We start from the raw sequence: 19,575 nt of genomic DNA, 5'->3' as shown, positions 1-19,575 counted from the left end.
CTTCTGGCAGGGCACAATGTGCTGAGCTACAAGTTTTCCCTCTGTAACAGCAAAAGAGAATAGTGTTCACTTTATGGATCATCCAAGGGTGTTGTAAAGTTGACATTGAATGAGCTTCTCAACTTGACTTCTAGATCCCTGTGCAAACACAAATTGGTGCAATCAACCAGAGGAGAGAGGAGACAGGACCAAATGTCTTTTTTAAACCCAAATTAGGCTTGTCTATAGTCAGGGTTCTCCAGAAAAACAGAACCAATAGATTCTATCTATCTATCATCTATCTCTCATCTATTGTCTACCATCTACCCATCTACCATCTATCTGTCTACCTATCAAACTATCTACCTATCAGATACCACGGAGATTTATATAATGAAGAACTGGCTCAGGTGACTATGGAGGCTGAGAAGTCCTGCTCTCTGCCATCTAACACTGGAGGCCCAGAAAAGCTGATGGTATAAAATAAGATGAGATGAGATATTTCAGCTCTAGCAGTGAGTCAGGAAAAAAGTAGCAAATTCCTCTTTCCTCTCTCTTTTGTTCTTTTCAGGCCCTAAATGGATCGGATGAAGCCCACCCCATGCTGGGGAGGGCCATCTCCTTTCCTGAGTCCACACCTTCAAACACAAATCTCATCCAGAAACACCCTCACAGATATACCCAGAAATCATGTTTAATCTGGGTGCCCCATGGCCAGTCAAACTGACACATAACATTAAATCGACATCACCATCTGGAAAGCTTCTTTCCATTCATGAAATTGGAGGCATGGTCTTTGGCAGCTCAGCTCGTTTCCTGAGGCAGGGGAGGAAATGTTGGGAGCTCTGGGGCAGCTGTCAGGGATGAGGGATTCCAAATGCCAAAAGATGGGAAAAGCACATGAAGAAGCATCAGTGGGCGACATTCTTTGAGAGCCGTAGCACAGATCAGAATATCTTTTGATAGTTTTTATGTCATGGGTGTGTTTCTTTGAAGGTGACGCCACCTGGAGCCCTGGGATGAACTCAGATTACATTTAGAGAGTTATTCTCAGAATCTGAGAACTGGCTGTTACATTCAGTTGCAGCCTGTATGGTACATAATCACTCAGTACCTGAGCTATTGTATAATAAAGAATCTGACTGGCCTTTGTTCCTGGTTCCAGGAAGGGAGCTTCTAAGTCCTTGGAAATTTCTGAGTTGTTGGGAGTGTGTGTTAGTCATGGTGGCCTCCTTGGATGAGGCCTGAATTTGATGTTAATGAAATGACTAAGGATGGGTGCTGGCCAAACCAGAGAGACCAACCAGGTGATGAGTAGGTTGTGGCTTCAAGCGGGGGAATATCACCTTGTTATGGTCAGAATGTTTGGGGCTCCTCCAATTCATGTGTTGAGATCCTAATTCTCAGTGTGATGGTAGGAGGAAGTGGGGCCTTCAGGAGGTGATCAAGCCTTGAGGGTGGAACTCCCATGAATGTGATAGTGTCCTTATAAAAGAGACCCCACAGGGGCACCTGGGTGGCCCACTGGTGAGTGTCTGCCTTTGGCTCAGGTCACGATCCCAGGGTCCTGGGATCAAGTCCCACATCAGGCTCCCTGCAGGGAGCTGCTTCTCCCTCTGCCTATGTCTCTGCCTCTCTGTGTGTCTCTCATGAATAAATAAATAAAATCTAAAAAAAAAAAAAGAGAGAGAGAGAGAGAGAGAGAGACCCCACAGAGTTCCCTCACCCCTTCAGCCATGTGAGAACACAGTGCAAAGATGGCCATATAGGAACCAGATGTACCAGGAATCTGGTTCATGCCAGACCCAAGGCTGGGCAAAGCTTCTTGGTTGGTGGATCATAGGTGTGCTACATGCCCAGATTCCATGGGGAGAGGGCACGGAAGCCGGGTATCCAAGTCCCTCCCAGACCTCACCCTCTGCAGCTCTTCGTTTGTCTGGTCCTGATCTGTAACTTTTACAATAAAACCGTAATTAGTAGTACAGCACTTACCTGAACTCTGTGAGTTATTCTAGCTAATTATTGAACCCGATGGGGGTCACAAAATCCATCCTCATCCCCCCCACCATTTGTGGCCAGTTGGTCAGAATTGCGGTGGCCTGGGGATCCCTGAGCCTGTGCCTGGTGATTGAAGTGGGAGCGATCTTGTGGTGGGGGGGTCGTGCCCTTAAACCTGCGGGATCTGTGCTAACTCCAGGCGGCTAGAAGTACATTGCAGTAACCGCAGAGCCAAGAGAACCCCATATCTTATATCATCTCTTTTCCACCCAGAAATATTCTTCGAGAGCTTATTTTGTGTCAGGCACGGTGGTGGGTGCCATACATACCACCTCACTGCTGAATGTCATGTTACTAAAGGAATTTGTGAGGCTTGGAACACCACTAGTGTCAAAGGGGCGATGTTGTGAAAAACACATTGAGATCGGAATTACTATTTTTAGGATGAGGCACAGATTTGGAGGGGCCAGATTTCCACATACATTCATTAAACCAAGGAAGTCTAAAAGCTTCACGAAGTTAAGACCTGGGAAGTAATTCTCAGCCTCGCCTGAGGAGGTACCCATTTGTGAAGACCAGGTTGTTTCCGGGTGGAGAAAGGAGGCTGGTGGCAGATGTCCCTGCTCTGCCCTTAGGATCTCCTGCGATGTCCCAGTTGGGGTGAGTTTGCCGTGGGGGAAGCTCTCACACTGTGAGGGCAGGGTAAGCTGTTGGCAGGGGTGTGAGGACTGCAAGGGTCATGGCATGTCCAGAGCAGAAGGGAGGGCTTGGGGACGTCCCGAGTCCTCGGGGGCGGGGGGCCCTGGGCAGAGACGCATGGAGGGATGAGAGTCTGCAGACTCCACAAGCTTGTGGTTCCTGGGCCTGGAAGCCAGGGCCTCAGTTCTGAGAAGGCCAGTCTCTTGGTCCCACAGGAGCATCAGGTTGGGCTTCATTTGTTTGTTTGTTTGTTTTAATTTAATTGTATTTATTTATGATAGGCACACAGTGAGAGAGAGAGAGAGGCAGAGACATAGGCAGAGGGAGAAGCAGGCTCCATGCACCGGGAGCCTGACGTGGGATTCGATCCCGAGTCTCCAGGATCGCGCCCTGGGCCAAAGGCAGGCGCCAAACCGCTGCGCCACCCAGGGATCCCCGGGCTTCATTTGTTAAAAAGCATCTCAGCAGTTGGGGAAAATGAGTCACAGTGGACTACACTGCCCCTTCCCAGTTAGGGGCAGTTGAACAAAATTTGGAGATTCAGATGTGGTGGGCCAGGTACTTATGAGAACTTCCCGAAGGTGGGAGTTGCTGAAAACACTGGATTTCCTTACACAATAGAGTGGCTCCCGATTCTCACAGTTAGACTCACCAGAGGCGGGGGTGGAAAGGACACCCTCTCAACAGCCTCTAAGACCAATGGAAAGGGAGCATGCTGAGCACCAGACAGGCTTGCAGACATCATGCGGGTGTGCCCAAGCCTCTGAAGCAACCCTACAACCAGTGGGTGGGGTGATCAGCAATCCCCTCCAGAGCCAGCTGGGGGAAAGCATGGTGTCCCCAACCTGCTAACGGGGGGCTGGGGTGGGTCAGCAGCCCTGGTATTTCACAGAGCCACTCGGGCTTTTCAGAAATCTGGGAGTGGGGATGGCCTGACACTTTCTTCAGGTCTTCAGCAAAAAACATCCAGGAGCCGACAAACCCCACAAGGGAAGGATGTGCCTCCCTCTCCCAACATCAGACACAGACCCTGGAGGGTGGAGAGGAAATGCCAACCCCAAGAATTTCCTCCCATCTCTCTGCTCTGCCATTCTGCAACAAAAGCTTTATCCTCAATTGGCTACCCCTTATGGTTCCACATCATCTACCTCGCTTCTTCATGTCCCATCATCCAGATGGTGACGGGAGGCTCTGTTCCACATCCAAGCATGAGTCCCAAGATCCATCTGGGCCTGTAGCCAGGGGAATAGACATGCTAGTAGGTTTATGTCCACTGAGACTCCAACTGAGCCAGTCTGTGGTGGGCTGAGTTGTGTTCCCTCTCAATTCATATGTTGAAAATCTAACCCTCAAGTAGCTAAGAATGTGCTTTGTGGATATGGGGCCTTCAAAGGGTTAATTAAGGTAAAAAGAGGTCATTAGGGTGGGTCCTAATCCAGCAGGACTGGCGTCCTCGACTAGAGTCCTTACGAGAAGAGGAGACCAGGACAGACACAGACACACATAGAGGGGCACCCAGGTGAGGACACACGGAACCATCTATATACCAAGAAGAAGGGCCGCAGAGGGAACCAGACCTGCTGACACTGTGATCTTGGACTTGCAGCCTCCAGAAATGCAAGAAATAAATGCCCATTGTCTGATATGGGCACATATATGCCCTCCCATAAATGCCCTCCCATATGTGGTACTTTGTCATGGGGCCCCCGGCAAACCTTAATACCTGGCCTCGACATCTGGGGTGGATTCACCTTCCTCAAAGCACATGGACAGTACCCATGGGCAAGAGCAGCAGCCCAATGGGAATCTGGGATCTGTTAGGAGAAGGGAAGGGGACCCAGAGTAGACTCTACAAAGATCTCCCACGATGGAGAAGAAGAGACACTCTCCATCTTGTTCTAGGTCTTTCTTTTTTAACCCAGCACCAGATTTAAGACTCACCGATGTTGCTGGTATGTCTCCTTCACCTTCTCTGGTTGCTGGGTTGAGTTCCACGGTACGTGATGCCGTGTGGGATTCTTCTGTTTCCCGGAGTGGGAGGGTGCTGGCTGCCTTCCATTCCCTCATTCTGCTCCTCCAGCTCTGTCCCCAGCAGGCTGCCCTGTATGGACCCCCAATGATGGTCCTCTTGCTCTCTGGCTTCCAACTGGGTCTGGCGGGCAAGGGGAGGGCAGGGCGGTTCTTTCTGGGGCTCCTTCTGGCAGCAGCACTGTAGCTGACTGAGTCTTGCTCATCCACACCTCTTCCCATTTGGGTTCATTCACTGCTCCCTTCCTTCCTCCCTCAGGCCTGGGTAATAGCCCTGCTGCTCTGAACCTGGGTCTTCTGCACTTTCTCTGGGGTTTCCTGGTACCCACACTTCTATAAATCCATTTGCAAATGAACCCTCAAATGGTCCTGATTTGGTCATACCACCTGTTTCCTGCAAGGACCCTGAGGGATCCAGCCTGGGTTCCTTCCACAATCTGCCATCTCAAACAGGCCCCTGATGGGTGTTCTGGCATGGGTCCCTTCCCGGAGTGAGAGGCAGCTCTCCAGGACAGAACCTGACAGTCCTCCTCATCAGTGCCACCCCAGTCTGCCATGCACAAGAGCTCCCGTGGCCCTGGGTTTTCATCCACATTTAATAGTATCCTGATTCTTGTCTATTCCGCGGATAAAAGTGGTATCTCCCTGTTGCCTTCATCTGCATGTACTTGTTAGCCACTTGGGCTTTCCCTTTGCCTGTTCATGACTTTTGATCTACCTGAATTTCTTTCTTCTTTTTTTTTTTAAAGATTTTATTTACTTATTTGACAAAGGGAGAGAGAGCACAAACAGGGGGAGTGGCAGGCAGGGGCAGATGGAGAACCAGCCCCACTGCCAAGCAGGGAGCCTGACATGGAACTGGATCCCAGGATCAGGACCTGAGCTGAAGGCAGCTGAAGGTGATGCTTAACCAACTGAGCCACCCAGGCACCCCATGTATCTGAATTTCTTGACCCTGTATTGGTCTTGGTACTCCTAAAACATGCCCTGGGGGCTTGGGGTGGGGGTTATCTTGACTGTGAAATAAGACCTCCTTTTGTATTTGATAGACTAAAACTTAAAAAAAAAAAAAAAAGAGCAAGTTCCATTAAAAAAAAAAAAACAACAAACACAATTACTTTTAAACTGAGGTGGGGACAGGGGCACTGCTGAGCAACACAGCCTGGACATAAACCAGCAGAGGGGTAACCTCTGGGTCCCACTGCTTGGCTGCTTGGGACCAGAGCTACTCACTCAGGAGCAGGCCTGCTCTGGGGAAAGCCACCCCCCCAGGCTACCATTCACTTTGCAATGCAAGACTCTGAGCCTGTAAGGCTGCCTGTAAGAGGAGACAGCCCCAGCTTCCTGCATTGCAGTGTAGTCCTGGGAGGCCTCAGGTCAGCACATCTGTGACCTCGGGCAAACAGGGTGGATGGTTGGGGAGGCTGGCTCCCCATCCAGAAGGCTCTCTGTATTAGTACTACCAATGGGAGGCTTGAAACAACAGGGGTTTACTCTGCCGGGGCTCCGGGGCTCCAGAGGCCAGAAGCCCAACATCAAGTTGTCTGCAGGGCTGTGCTCTGTCTGAATGCTCCAGGGAGAGAATCTGTTCTGGTCTCTCCAGCTTCTGGTGGTTCCTGGCACTCCTTGATCTTCCTGGGCTGGTCAACTTCACTAGTCTCTGCCGGTCCTCCCCTGGCCTTTGTCCCTGCGGCTCTCTGGGTCCTCCTGTGTCTCTGAGGAGGAGACTCTCACTGGATTGGAGCCCACCATAAATCAGTATGATCTCAGCTCTAACCTCAATCATTCCTCTGCAAAGACCCTATTTCCAAAGAAGACCATATTCTGAGGTTCCAGGTGGACATGGATTTGGGGGCCACTTATTCAGTCCCTTAGGCCCTCTACAGGTGTCTACAATTGGCAGACAGACCGAAGGGGCCAGAAGAGGCCACCGCGAGCTGGGGAGGGCAGTGGGGCCAGCCCAGTGGGAAGAGGGAATATTTATATACTCTTGCTCACTGTCCCCAGGCAGAGAAGGTCCAGAGCCACTGCCCCCTTGACCGTGGTGATACCTTCACACTCTTCCAAGGGTCTCCGACCCTTGGCCTTTCCTGTGGTCGATGTTGGCACAAGCTAGGTTCTGAGCCGAGAGCAGGATGCTCATCCCGGGCTGGAGCAGAGAGCTGCTGTGGTCCACACCACCCTCACCGCTGCAGGAGCAGAGGAAGTGTGGGCCCTGGCTTGGTGAGGTGAGGGATTGCATTCCAAAGGGCAAACGGTTCTGTCTCCAGGCAACTTGTAATTCTTTTGTTCTGAGAAGAAAAGCAGAGCTGCACACTGGAGAGGGGAGCTGGGCCCCTGAGAGTTCTGAAGCCAGAATGGGCTCACCTCCTGGCCCTACCTACTCTCCGGGCCTGTGAGGGCATCCCATGGGCACCACTAACACGTATGGGGCCAGAGCAGAGGCCGGGTCCTGCTGCCCATGTCCCGGGGCAGGCAGAGGAGGGAGGCCGGCTCCTCAAGTGAGAGGCAGGAGGACTGTCCCTTCTTCCGCACCTCACACCTCGCACCTCGAGGCTCCTGTCCAGGGAGGAGCCGGGAGAGGCAGTCTTTGGTTTCACGGTAGCACCCAGCGACGATCACGGAGGTCACCGGCCCACCAGGACAGGGAAGGGTGGACAGCGTGGCTCTCCCGGTGTATTCCCAGAAGGCAGAAGTGAGAACAGGATTTCCTATCTTATGGGCCAAGCTGAGAGCAGAGGGGGGAGCTTCCCTTGGGGACCAGAGGGTTTCTGGGACTGCCAGGAGGGGATGGGCTGCAGCCTTTGGCTCTGCCCCCACTAAGCACCACAGAGGCCTCCTGGGACCAGTGCTGAGCAGTGTGGATGGTTGGCCAGTGGGTGGTGCGTGGTGCTGGGATGCCAGCTGCCCCTCTACAGCCACAGGTACCAGGCTGGGGACTGAAGGTGGCCCTACAGCAGAGCAATGGTGGTGATGCTCAGGGGGTGGTGCCGGTTTGGGACTTCTCAGGAGGCCCTCTTCTCACCTTTGCTCTCTGTGATGGAACTTGGTCCAGCGGCAAGTGGCCTCTCCATGCATCTGCCTGCATCCTTGGGAGGCAAGCTGGAGGTTGTGGGTGAGAAGCTTCAGGATCCAGGCAGGGCCTCAGCTCACCCAGGGAGCAGAGCAGGTTTTCCTCTCTCCTGATTTTGCAGGAGGGCTGTCCTTAGGGCGGGAGGGCCGTGGCTGTCCCTGGAGTCAGGAGGGAGATGAGCTCAGGATGGCAGATCTTGAATGAGGGGTTGATCTGAGCAAACACCGGAGGATTCGGGGGTCACTGAGACAGGGAGTCTTCAGGTCAACTCCGCAGGGAGTCCCCAAGGTCAGCCACAGTCACAGCAGGCTGGATGGGGGCTCAGCTCAGGCTTGAGGAGGAGCGTGCTGCAAGCGGGTATAAATAATGAAACATTGCAGCTACTTACAGAACACCATGCGGAGAATGCTTGTGGATTCTCTTTGATGTCTCCTCTTCACCTGTGGAGTGTCTGTCTCCTGTGTTCCCACCTGCTGGGGAAGCCGAGACTCCAGGCTGGCTGTTTGGAGCTTGGTTGGTGGTTGGGCTGATTGCTCCAGAGGCAGTTTGACATCCGGGCTTCTGCTTGCTCCCCGTGTGCCCCAGTTGGGGGGGGGTTGCTGGGGGTTGCTCCCACCGCGCCCCTTGCCTCCCGGCCACACACACTGGTGTGTAGTACAGACAACCCCAGGCAGGAAAAGAGAAACCACTCCGGGTATTGAAACAGAGTGAATTTGTTGGTTACCCAGGTGATTAGGGAGCAGAGAAGCCAAGAGGGTAAAATGAGGCAACTCAGAGATTATCAACCTGGAAGCTGCAACCACCCCTGGGATTGGTAAGACCAATGGAGGTAGTGGTTTTACTGGAGCCCAGTGTCTGGGGCTTGTTGTCAGGAGAAGGGATCAAGGAGGGAATTATTGTGTGGCAGGCGCCAGAGCAATGGAGGAGGAACGGCCATCCTGCAGCCTCCACCGGACAGTGGGGGCCAGGTCTTGGCTCCTTCTTCCATCCTTGCCTCCCAGTTTTTAAAAAAAAAATTAGTATAAAATACACATAGCAAAATTTGCCGTCTTAACCATGTTTAAGTGTATGGCTTAGTGGCATTAAGTGCATTCATATTGTTGTGCGACCATCACCACCATCCATCTCCAGAACTTTTTCATCTTCCCAAACTGAAACTCTATCCCCATCAAATACTGACTCTGTCATGTCTTCCCCCAGGCCCTGGCTCCCATTTTCTATTTCCAGTTTCTATGGATTTAACTGCTTTAAAATATTTTATTCATTCATTCATTCATTTGGAGAGCATGAGTGGGGGGACGGGCAGAGGGAAAGGAAGAAGAAAAATCTTAGGTGGACTCTAGGCCCAGTGTGGAGCCCATCACAGGGCTCGATGTCATGACCCCAAAATCATGACCTGAGCCAAAACCAAGAGTCAGACACTTAACTGACTGAGCCACCAAGGTGCCCCTGGACTACATTACCTAACATATAAGTGTGATCATACGGTGTCTCTTTAGGTTTGGCTTATTTCACTTAGTCTAACATCCTCAAGGTCCATCTGTGTTGTGACAAGTGCCAGAACGTCCTTCCTTTTAATGGCTGAATAATATCCCACTGGATGGCTAGACCACATTCTGTTTATCTGTTCATCTGTTGATGGACACTTGGCCTGCCTCTACCTTTTGGCTCCTGTGAATAACACTTCTATGAACACAGCTGTACAAATATATCTTGGACACTCTGCTCTCTATTTTTTGGATATGTACCCGGAACTGGCATTGCTGGATCCTATGGTAATCCCAGTTTTAGTTTTTTGAGGAGCTGCCATACTGTTTCCGGCATGGCTGCACTGATTTACATTCCCACCGACAGCACACAGCGGGCCACTTCTCTGCATCTCTGCCAACACTTGTTAGTTTCTTCTTTTTTTTTTTTTTTTCACTTGTTAGTTTCTATTGTCGTTGCTGCTTTAAATAGTAGCCATCCTAATGGGTGTGAGGTGGTATCTCATTATGATTTTGACTTAGATTTCTCTAATGATTAGTGATGTTGAGCATCTTTTCTTGTGTCACCTTTCAAGTCTTGCCCTAGTGCCTCCCACTGACTAAACCTATCTAGAAACCAGAGGGCAAGGGAGCATGGGAAATGTGGTTTTCTGCCCAAGTGAACAGGGAAAGGCACAGGATGGGGATGGGGGGCAGAGAGGTACTGTAAAAACAGCAAATATCAGGGATCCCTGGGTGGCTCAGCGGTTTAGCGCCTGCCTTCGGCTCAGGGCATGGTCCTGGAGTCCTGGGATTGAGTCCCATGTCGGGCTCCCATCATGGAGCCTGCTTCTCCCTCTGCCTGTGTCTCTGCCTTTCTCTGTCTCTCATGAATAAATAAAATCTTAAAAAAAAAAAAAACCCAGCAAATATCAGTGTCTATAATAAGGGACTCCAGGGTCTCCCATGCATATTAATGTCCTGAGGAGTACACTAAACCCCTACAAAGGGAAGGACCTGCCAAGATTTCACAGAAAGGAAGCAGCAGAGCTGGGGTTTGAACCTGAGCGTGTCTGACTCCCAAACCAGTGCTCTTCCCACTCAGTGATTTCTGCTGCCCATGTGGGGCTGGTAAGAATGGGGATCACTGGTTATGAACATGCCATGGCTTTTCACACCTCAGCAGCTTTGCTCATGCTGGTCCCCCTGCTTTGAATGCTTTTCCCTCCTTTCCCATCTGGAAAACTGATGCTTACTCTCAGCAGCTCAGCTCAAATGCCAACTGCTATAACCTGAGCCCTGGGGAGAACAAACCTGACAAGTTTGTTATTGCTTCAGTCTGTGTAAATAGCACAGAACAGTGATGGGGCCTCTGTCTTCACTCCACACTGGGTCCCTGGTGTTTGTCTCTTCCCAGCATACTGTCCCTGCACTTCTGATGACTCTGAGTTTCCTCTAGGGCTCTCTTCCCTCATTTTGTGTGGATTGGTGGTGCTGACACCACTCATTCCCAAGCTCATCATTCAATCCATCTTCTCAGGTCATAGAGATTTTCACTGAGCCTGTGGACAAGAGGGACCATCCCCCACAGAGCTGGCAAAGCTGTGATGACATCGCATGGGAGAGGCCTGAGAATGAAGCCAACAGAAAGGAAGGCAGCAGTCTTGGGCTGCAGCACTAGAGAGTCTTGACAACATTGTTTCTATGCCTGGATACAGCTGTATCCTGTAGCATCCTCACCTCTGGGTACTAAAAAGTTCCCTCTTTATGTGAGGCCAAGTTGTGTTGAGATTTGAATCACTTACCACTGGAAGTCATGATGGATGGATGTGCCTTGGGCCAAAGCCCTGGCCTTCACACACATTCCTGATTCGATGGTTCCTGGCCCAGCAGCTCTGTAGATCTTGCCCCCAGGAAAAGTGGTCCTTCTGAATACCCCCAGAGCATAGAGACCAGCTGATCAGACATTGGTGGGATACCACTTGGGAAGTTTTAAGTCAGGAGGGCACAGGTTTAGTGAGTTGCCCAACAAGGCCTGTAGGTGGTAGATGGTGGATCTGGGACTGCACCAGATATTGGGCCCCTTGGCCACTTTGCCCAAAGCTCCGCCTCTGGTGAGGGCTATAGGGGGATATCCTTGTTAGGTAGGATGACAAAGATATCCTTGTTTTTAAAATGGCCACAGAGCCAACAGAGCTTTTCGTGGTAAATGGCTGCAATGTCGGGACTCTGAGTCTCAGTGGTCCTGCCCTGGCTGAGACAGGCTTCTCTCTGTCCCAGGGCCCAGGAGGGCCACTACTGGGCACATGGTGCTTTGTGCTTCAAGGACAAAGCTGGAATGAGGCCCTAGCATCCCAGTGCCTCGTCAGCTCTGTGCCATTCCCCATCCTCCCTGGGCACTTTGCACATTCAAAAGCTATTTTAGAAGTAGCAGCACATCTGATTCTCTTTAATGCACTTCCAGGCAGCACAGATGTGCATCAATGAAAGAATGTTCCCTGAACCAAAGTGCTTCTGTGGGCCTCATGATCCTCTCCCTTGGCGCTCACTCCCAGGCCAAGAGCCTCCCATGAATCATGCATTAGCTTCTGTGATTGCTGCTCCGAGAGGTGGCAACTCTTAGAGAAGGAGGGGGAGTCACTGTATGCTGTGGGAGGCAAAGGGTCTGGGTCTCCAGCTGGGAGCAGGGGCAGAGAGCAGGAGGCAGCAGACCCTGTAAAGGGAGGCAGAGGTCTGCTAGTGGAGGTGAAGCTTGCAGTGTCCAGAGCCCTGCCACTAGTTCACATGGCGATGGGGCCCTGGCTCCTGCCCTCCCACTCCTGTCCCTGTGTGACAGACTTTATCCTGAATGAAGGGAGGATTTGGCACCCAAGGAACTCCCATATGGAGCCCAGCTTACACGGGGGTGGGGGTGGGGGTGGGAGGGGAAGGGAACCAGCAGATACAAAACAAAGGGGTGGGGGGAAGAACCCTCCACAGGTGAGGAGATGACAAACAACCAGGCTAATGAGAGATGCGGAGCCACACCAGCAACTCCCAGATCAAAATAATTGTACAGAGCTCATTAAAACGCACAAAGACATAAATTAAGCACTGCAGTCGCCTGTCCCTAAAAATGTGTCTGTCAGACAGACAGATGACTGAGGGAAGATGTCTGATGTTTCTGTCGTTTGCAAAAATACATTATTTTGAATTTGAGGGGGAGGCACAAAAATTCGTGATTTAATGTTTAAAGCGATTTTCAAAGTTTTTTGTTTTGTTTTGTTTTGTTTTTCCCTCTTAAGCTTAAAAACGTCCCTGGAAAAGAACATGAAGGCATATGTTATTAAGAGATGAAAGTCTCAGGGCACCTTGGTGGCTCAGTGGCTGAGTGTCTGCCTTTGGCTCAGGGTGTGATCCTGGGGATGAGGGATCGAGTCCCACATCGGGCTCCCTGCATGGAGCCTGCTTCTCCCTCTGCCTGTGTCTCTGTGTCTCTCATGAATAAATAAAATCTTTAAAAAGAAAAAAAAAAGAGAGAGAGAGAGAGATAAAAGTCTCTCCCTTGGATGAAATGAAGGCGCCAGCCAGGTGGGTGTTCCCAACAGTGGTGGTCTCCGTGGGGAGGGCCAGGGGATAGCAGGTATTCTTCACTGCGTGGGCAGAGCTCAGACCCAATAGTGCTTTACACACCAAAGGTTCTCTGCTGAAAACTTCCAGGTTCTTTCTCTGGGTCACCACTTCAACCTCCCTCCTGGCCCGTCTCTGTGAGTAGGGAAGGACAGGAGCCGCCTGTTTTTGAGGGGGGACCCTCCTGCCCACAGTACTGTCCAGAAAAGGAGGCTCAAGGCAAAGCAGCAGGAGGGATCTGGAGTTTGAGAGCTCAAAGCTCAGACTGTTTGAGGGATTCCCTTTGAGAAAAAGAATACATGAATGCAATACAAACTTGGGTAGGGAAATGAGTATTTATTTAGAATGACAAAGGAAATCACCACAAAGTCCTGAGGCCCTGGGAATCCAGCTCCTTTCCTCCTGCCATCTCTTTAGGCAAGTTACCAGACGTGTTTGCTGATTTCCTCCTTTTTCTCCCCACCTAGAATACTCTGTGACTCCCAGGAACTTCCCGCTCTCACAGGGGCCCAAATAGGAGGTCCTGATGCTGAGGCTTCCTTAGCTTTACCAAAACTCTCCCTCTGGAAATGGGGCTGCTCAGAGACGTTACATCTCTGCCCTGGCTGGGATTCGCCTCTGGGAGGTTGGGGTTGGGGGTTCCAGGGCTGGAGGCTTTGGAAACACCTAGAATTCTGGGATTTGGGGGTACATGTCTGGAGGTAGCCTGGCATAGCTCTGCAGCTTCAGTCGATGGAAATCTGGCCAAATTGAATTATACTCTGTTCGGAAATAGATCATGTAGCAAGAGGGGGACTGGTAAGCCAGGGCCTGGAGACAGTGGTGGGCAGGGCCATGCAGCGGGGATGGGGCAGGAGGCATCTTGGCTGAGGCATCGAAGCCGGCTTGCCAGGGCTGATCGCTGGCACGGGAGAGAGAGCCTCGGGCTGTGCAGGCCCAGAACCTCTCCCCGCTCAAGTTTACCTCACTCTCCTTGTTCTGATTCCAGGCTAATCAGGCAAATTTGAGGGCATCAGTCATTCTCCGGGAGGCCTTCCTGCTGGCCAAGAAAGTGCGGTTACTCTGTGAGAAAGTCTGTCCACCCACAGTGGCCCCCGGGGGTCATCTGGCTCTCATTGGAGGTCGTCTGAGGGAGAGAGGCTGCTGGCCTGTCAACCTGCACGTCCGACGGCTGTATCTCACCGGGCACATCACGCAACTGGCATTGTGGTTTTTATTTATCACTTTCTTTGAACTTGCCTGGTGCCAGTTCACCCCCAAGACAGATGGAGCCGTTTCACAGTGCCCAGAAAATCGTCTGGTGCTGAGCCAGCTTGATAAATTCACTTGAATGAATGAAAATTAGATTTCTGAGCGTGCTGGGAAGGCTGAACCCAGACGGCAACAAATTCCCAGGAAAAGCCATCGCCTCATGAGGGCCAGTCTGGGGGAGCAGCAGGCCTGTGCTGCGTTCCTCCAGGTGTCACAGCCGGCCACGGGCTTTGAGTGCAAACTGCAACCAAAACAAGGGTATCCCTTTGTTCTGCACTGAACTGTCTCCCCCCAAATTCGTATGTTGGGGGGCTAACCCCCAATACCTCAGAATGTATCTGTATGTGGAGACAGGGTCTTTAAAGAGGTACATGAATGGGGTGCCTGGGTGGCTCAGTTGATTAAGTGTCCAACTCTTGATTTCAGCTTCAGGTCAGGTCATGAGAGCATGAGCCTGCTTGAGATCCTCTCTCTCTCTGCTCCTCCCCTGGCTCGTTTTCTCTCTCTCTCTCTCTCTCTCTCTCTCTCTCCCCCTCAAATTAAACAAATAAGTAAACAAAAAATAAAGAGGTCTTCCTTCTAGAGCCTTCTGTGTTCCCTGCTGGCACCATTCTGGCTCCAGAAGGCCCCATTTGCCCCAGCTGTGACTTTCCTCACACCATCTCCGGAGTTAACCACTGACACATGTTTAAAAGACACACCTGAGTGACTCAGTCGGCTGAATGTCTAACTCTTAGCTCTTCCTCCACCTCAAATAAATAAATAAGGGGCGCCTGGGTGGCACAGTCAGTTAAGTGTCTGCTTTTGGCTCAGGTCATTATCCCAGGGTCCTGGAATCGAACCCCAAGCCACATCAGGCTCCTGGCTCAGAAGGGAGCCTGCTCTTCCCTCTTCCCACTCTCCTCCCTGCTCATGCTCTCTCTCAAATAAATAAATGAGATCTTTATTTTTTTTTAAAAGATTTTATTTATTTATTCATGAGAGACACAGAGAGAGGGGCAGAGACGTAGGCAGAGGGAAAAGCAGGCTCCATGAGGGAGCCTGATGTGGGACTCGATCCTGGGACCGTGGAATCATACCCTGAGCCAAAGGCAGATGCTCAACTGCTGAGCCACCCAGGCATCCCATTAAGTAAAATATTTTAAAAACAAGCAAATAAATAAGTAAGTCTTCAAAAAAAAAAAAAAAACAAGCAAAAACACAGCTTTCTTTCTCTTTCCCCTTCTGCCCCTTCTGCCCCTTGTGCTTGCTCTCTCTCAAAGGAAAAAAAAAAACACAGGTTTTTGAATTTTCTACTGATGTGAAGTCAACTACTACCCAGTGGGGAGAAGACACTAGGGCCACAGCTGATTACAATTCCATTCACACTTTGTGAGTCAAGATCACGCAGATGTCAAGGCTGTTCATTCCAGAGCTCCCAGGACTGGAGTGCCAGCCCAGCCCTCCATAGTAAGCCCCAACTCCAGCTCCATGCAAACTTCAAATGACCGATACTCACCTGGGCTGCACTGCCACCACTTTCTGGGGAGTCTGAGCTTCTGCTCGTAGCATGTTACAGAAGATCAAGTGAAACAGCAGGAAACTGGAGATGGAGAGAGAGAGAGGGTCACTTTTTAACTGTGTCCCATTTAATATGGGTTCAAAATATATTCATTTGGATTGAAAGATTAGGATGAGGTCATTAGGGTAGCCCTCACCCCATATAACCAGGTCCTTACAAGAAGAGATTAAGACTCGGACAAACACAGAGGGACAGCCACATGAGGACACTGGGAGGAGATGTCCATCTGCAAGCCAAGGAGAGAGGCCTCAGGACACGCCAACCCTGCCGACACCCTAATATTGGACTTCCAGCATCTAGACTGAGAGAATAAATGTCCATAAGTCCAGACGCCCAGTGTGTGGTGCTCTGTTATGGTGGCCCATGCGTATTGATACACTTCTCACTCCTTCAGGCCCCTGGGAGCCCTGCTGACACTCCTGGGACTGCCCAGTTCCCGCCACCCCCTTGTCCTCGATTCTATCTCTTGTGTAGGTGGCCATACCAGCTTCCTCCTCTCTGTGGCCAGAGTGGGTTTCCTAAAGCCCACACTGACCTCCCTGCTGGCTAGAAGGCCTGGTTTCCACACTGACCAAAGATAAACCCTAAACTCCTGAACATGGCTCTCTGGAGCCCCCTCCTCCCACTACCCACCTATACCACTCATGCTTCCTACCTGGCTACAAACTGTCTGCACTCCCCCACACCATGCCCTCTCATTCGGGCCTCTGTGACTTGGCGTACTCGTCTTGGACTCTGGCCCCCAGAACCGTGGAATAATGAACCCATGTTGTTTAACCCACCTGGTCCATGGGGCTTTGTGACAGCAGCTCTAGCAGTCCAAGATCAGTGTGCAGGTAGGCAGGATCCTTTCGGGGCTGTGAGAGAGAATCTGTTCCAGACCTCTTTCCTTGGCTCCTCAATGGCTGTCTTCTCCCTGTGTGTCTTGCCGTGGCCTCCTCCTATGTGAGCATCACTGTGTCCCCATTTGTCCTGAATGAGGATACAGGTCATACTGAATTAGGACCCCTACTAATGACCCCATCTTAACTAATTACGTCTGCTACAAACCCGTTTCCAAGTGTGATCACATTCTGAGCTGCTGGGGTGTGGGGCTCCAACATGTGAAATTTTAGGGGCACAATTCAATCCCTAACACTTGGATATGCTATTCCATCTGACATGTTCTTCCCCTTGTTCTTTCTCTGGATAACTCTCACTCATCCTGGAGGGTGTAGGTAGTGGCAGCCACGCAGCCAAACTGCCCTGCTGGTGGCCCCAGTTACTGGGCCCCAACTTTGCCCCAACCCCCCTCTACTTCCCGCCCAAGCCCTCCCCAGTCCTGTGTGCCCAGCCCCCAACCTGTGGGCTCTGCATCTATCCTGTGGACTCCCCCTTTCTGTGTGCCCTGCCCCGCTCCTGTGCACTGCTCCCCAGCACTGTGTGCCCCGCCCCATTCTGTGCACCCTGGGCCCGGTCCTGTGGACTCCCCTTTTCTGCGGGCTCCTCCTCCCCTCCTAAGCGCTCCATCCCTGATCCTGAGCACCGCCCTCCTCCCGTGTGCCCTGCCCCCTCCTGAGCGCTCCCCCTCCTGTGCGCTCCCCCCAGTCCTGAGGCCCTGCCCCCTCTTGTGCGCCCCCCCAGTCCTGAGGCCCTGCCCCCTCCTGTGCGCTCCCCCCCCCAGTCCTGAGAGCACTGCCCCCTCCTGTGCGCTCCTCCTCGCCTGCGCTCCACTGCCCCCCCTCCACCTAGAATACTCTATGACTCCCAGGATCTTCCAGCTCCTACAGGGCCCAAGCAAGTCCCGCCCCCGGTCTGGGCGCCCACTCCCAGGCCTCATCCCACTCCTCGGGGTCCACCCAGCTGTCCGCCTCAGTGCAGGAGCCTGGGGTCCCCTTATACCTTGTCCTTTAATTTGAGCCATCATCTTCCTTCTCCCTGCGCACTGACTTGTTTCCAGAATTAATAAGACTAAAATTACTTTCATAACTTTTGGGGGATTCGGGCCGTCCCTTTAGGAGGCGGGAAATGCTGGGGGAGGCCTGCGCCCCTGGGTCGGTGGAGGATTTCTTCGGTTCGGCGGCGCTGAGCCGGCTCTGGGGAGCGCGGGGAGCGGGGAGCCGCCGGGCCTGGGACTCCCGACGCACAGCAGGAATGATAATGACAATAACCGCGCACCTCTGGGTAATTCACTAAGCGTGTTTGCTGCCACCATCTGATTTGATCCTTATTAAAAAACAAAAAGCAAAAAAACCCCGCGCTGGCATATTTTCTATCCCCATATTAAAGGCTGAGACAAAAAAATAAAAAATAAAAAAATAAAATAAAGGCTGAGACATTGAGGCCCTGGAACCAGACAAACTGGAGCCTGGTCTGCCTCAGAACCAGAAAATGAGACAGAGAAGGGAGGAGACCTTGGAGTTGAAATCCTGGACGGGAACCTGGGGGAGAGGGGTGAAGCGGGGAGAGGGGAGGTCCTTAGCCTTCTAGCCCAAGCCCAGGACAAGAACCGCTGCAGGCCTAGGTGGGGCTCACTGGGCCCCTTTCTGCTAAGAGCAGCTTCCCCCGACCCCAGACCCAGGCCCCAGACTGAACTGACCAAGGGAGGACCTTCTACACGCCCCAGGCTTTTTTTCCTTGGAAAGCCACATTCAGTACCCATTCCAAGCTGTCAGCTGACCAGGCCCAGAGAGTGGTTGTCTCAAGGAAACCATAAACTACATGAAGGATGCCTTTCTGCTATTTGGTTGACATGCTTTATGTGTGATCACTCTTATGACAACAGAAGGTATATAAAAAGGCTCAGTTACAGTTTCTTGGAAATAATAAAATAACTTGGAGGGACTCGCATGCCAAGGAGTCTGAAGATGAATGCTTGGCTATAAAAGAGGACTCATGTCATATTTCATAAAGCTGCGGTTCAGCTGCCTGGCAGGTGAGGAATGAGAAAAGTGAGATTATTTTGAGAACGTTTTACGATGCATCCGGAAGCGTCCAGTTCATTGTGTGATCAACATTCTGATTTGAACGGAGAGAATGTGCATTGTAATTTCCTCCTTTTCAAATATCCTTTTGGGAGATAGCAATTTCAGGACTGATTATAAAGTCTAATAATTATCAGCTACCACGATAGAGGGAGAAATCCACCTTCGGTCTCTACAGTTTGTGCTGCTGGAGGTGAGGGGCTCATTAGCTCTGTGTTACAAATGAAGAAACCGAGGCTCTGTCAGGCATGGAGACTTGTCCACAGCCTCATAAGAAACAAGGACAGGGACTGAACCAAAGGACTGGCTAGCTTCCAAGTCTGTGCCTTGTGGGAACATCATTATATAATTGTTTAAAAACTTACTTGTTCCCTTCAAATTGTACTTTAAAAATGTGTAATCAGAAAGCCCCTTTAGGAAGTCTCGGAAATAAAAACTTCCATTAGAAAAATAAAATCAAATTTAAAAAAGCCACTCATTAGAACATAATAGGATATATTCCTTAAAATGATTAGCTCACGTTAGTTTTCTCTGTACTTGCTAATTAAAAAATATTTTTTAAAAACATTTGACAAGAGAGTTCCATAATTATTCATTTAATTTATTATGGTAAATCTCAGTGTTTAATATATTTTCAACACCTTTCTCAAGCGAGATCTCACTTTGGTGTCTTTCCCTTTTTTTATTTTCTGTCTAAAATTAGAAGTTGGGTTAAAAGAGGCAGAAATGCAGATCCAACGTGGAGGTGGGGCTCTGCTTCTCAGACTGTTTTATTCCAGTTAATGTTTTATTCCTTGAGTTAATGTTTTTCCAGTTTTATTGAGATAGAATTGAAGTACTAAACTACATATTTGAAGTGTAAAATTATATATATATATATATATACACATATAGAAACTATCACTACGCTCTAGATAAAAATTTCTGTTGCCTCCCAGTTTCCTAATA

The 19,575-nt window shown here is 50.7% G+C and overlaps 1 long non-coding RNA gene across 1 annotated transcript in view; it reads left to right on the top strand.

The window, feature by feature from the left end:
- Positions 1-14,546, top strand: part of LOC121486617 — a 35,585-nt gene extending 21,039 nt beyond the window's left edge. The window contains exon 3 of the long non-coding RNA XR_005986695.1: positions 13,841-14,546. This is a non-coding gene — a long non-coding RNA (uncharacterized LOC121486617). The remainder of the gene's footprint in view (positions 1-13,840) is intronic.
- The last annotated feature ends 5,029 nt before the right edge of the window (positions 14,547-19,575 follow it).

Source organism: Vulpes lagopus, chromosome 3 (genome assembly GCF_018345385.1).
Source record: "Vulpes lagopus strain Blue_001 chromosome 3, ASM1834538v1, whole genome shotgun sequence".
In the NCBI taxonomy this organism is placed as follows: Eukaryota; Metazoa; Chordata; class Mammalia; order Carnivora; family Canidae; genus Vulpes; species Vulpes lagopus.
This window is presented reverse-complemented; position numbering and strand designations above follow the sequence as displayed.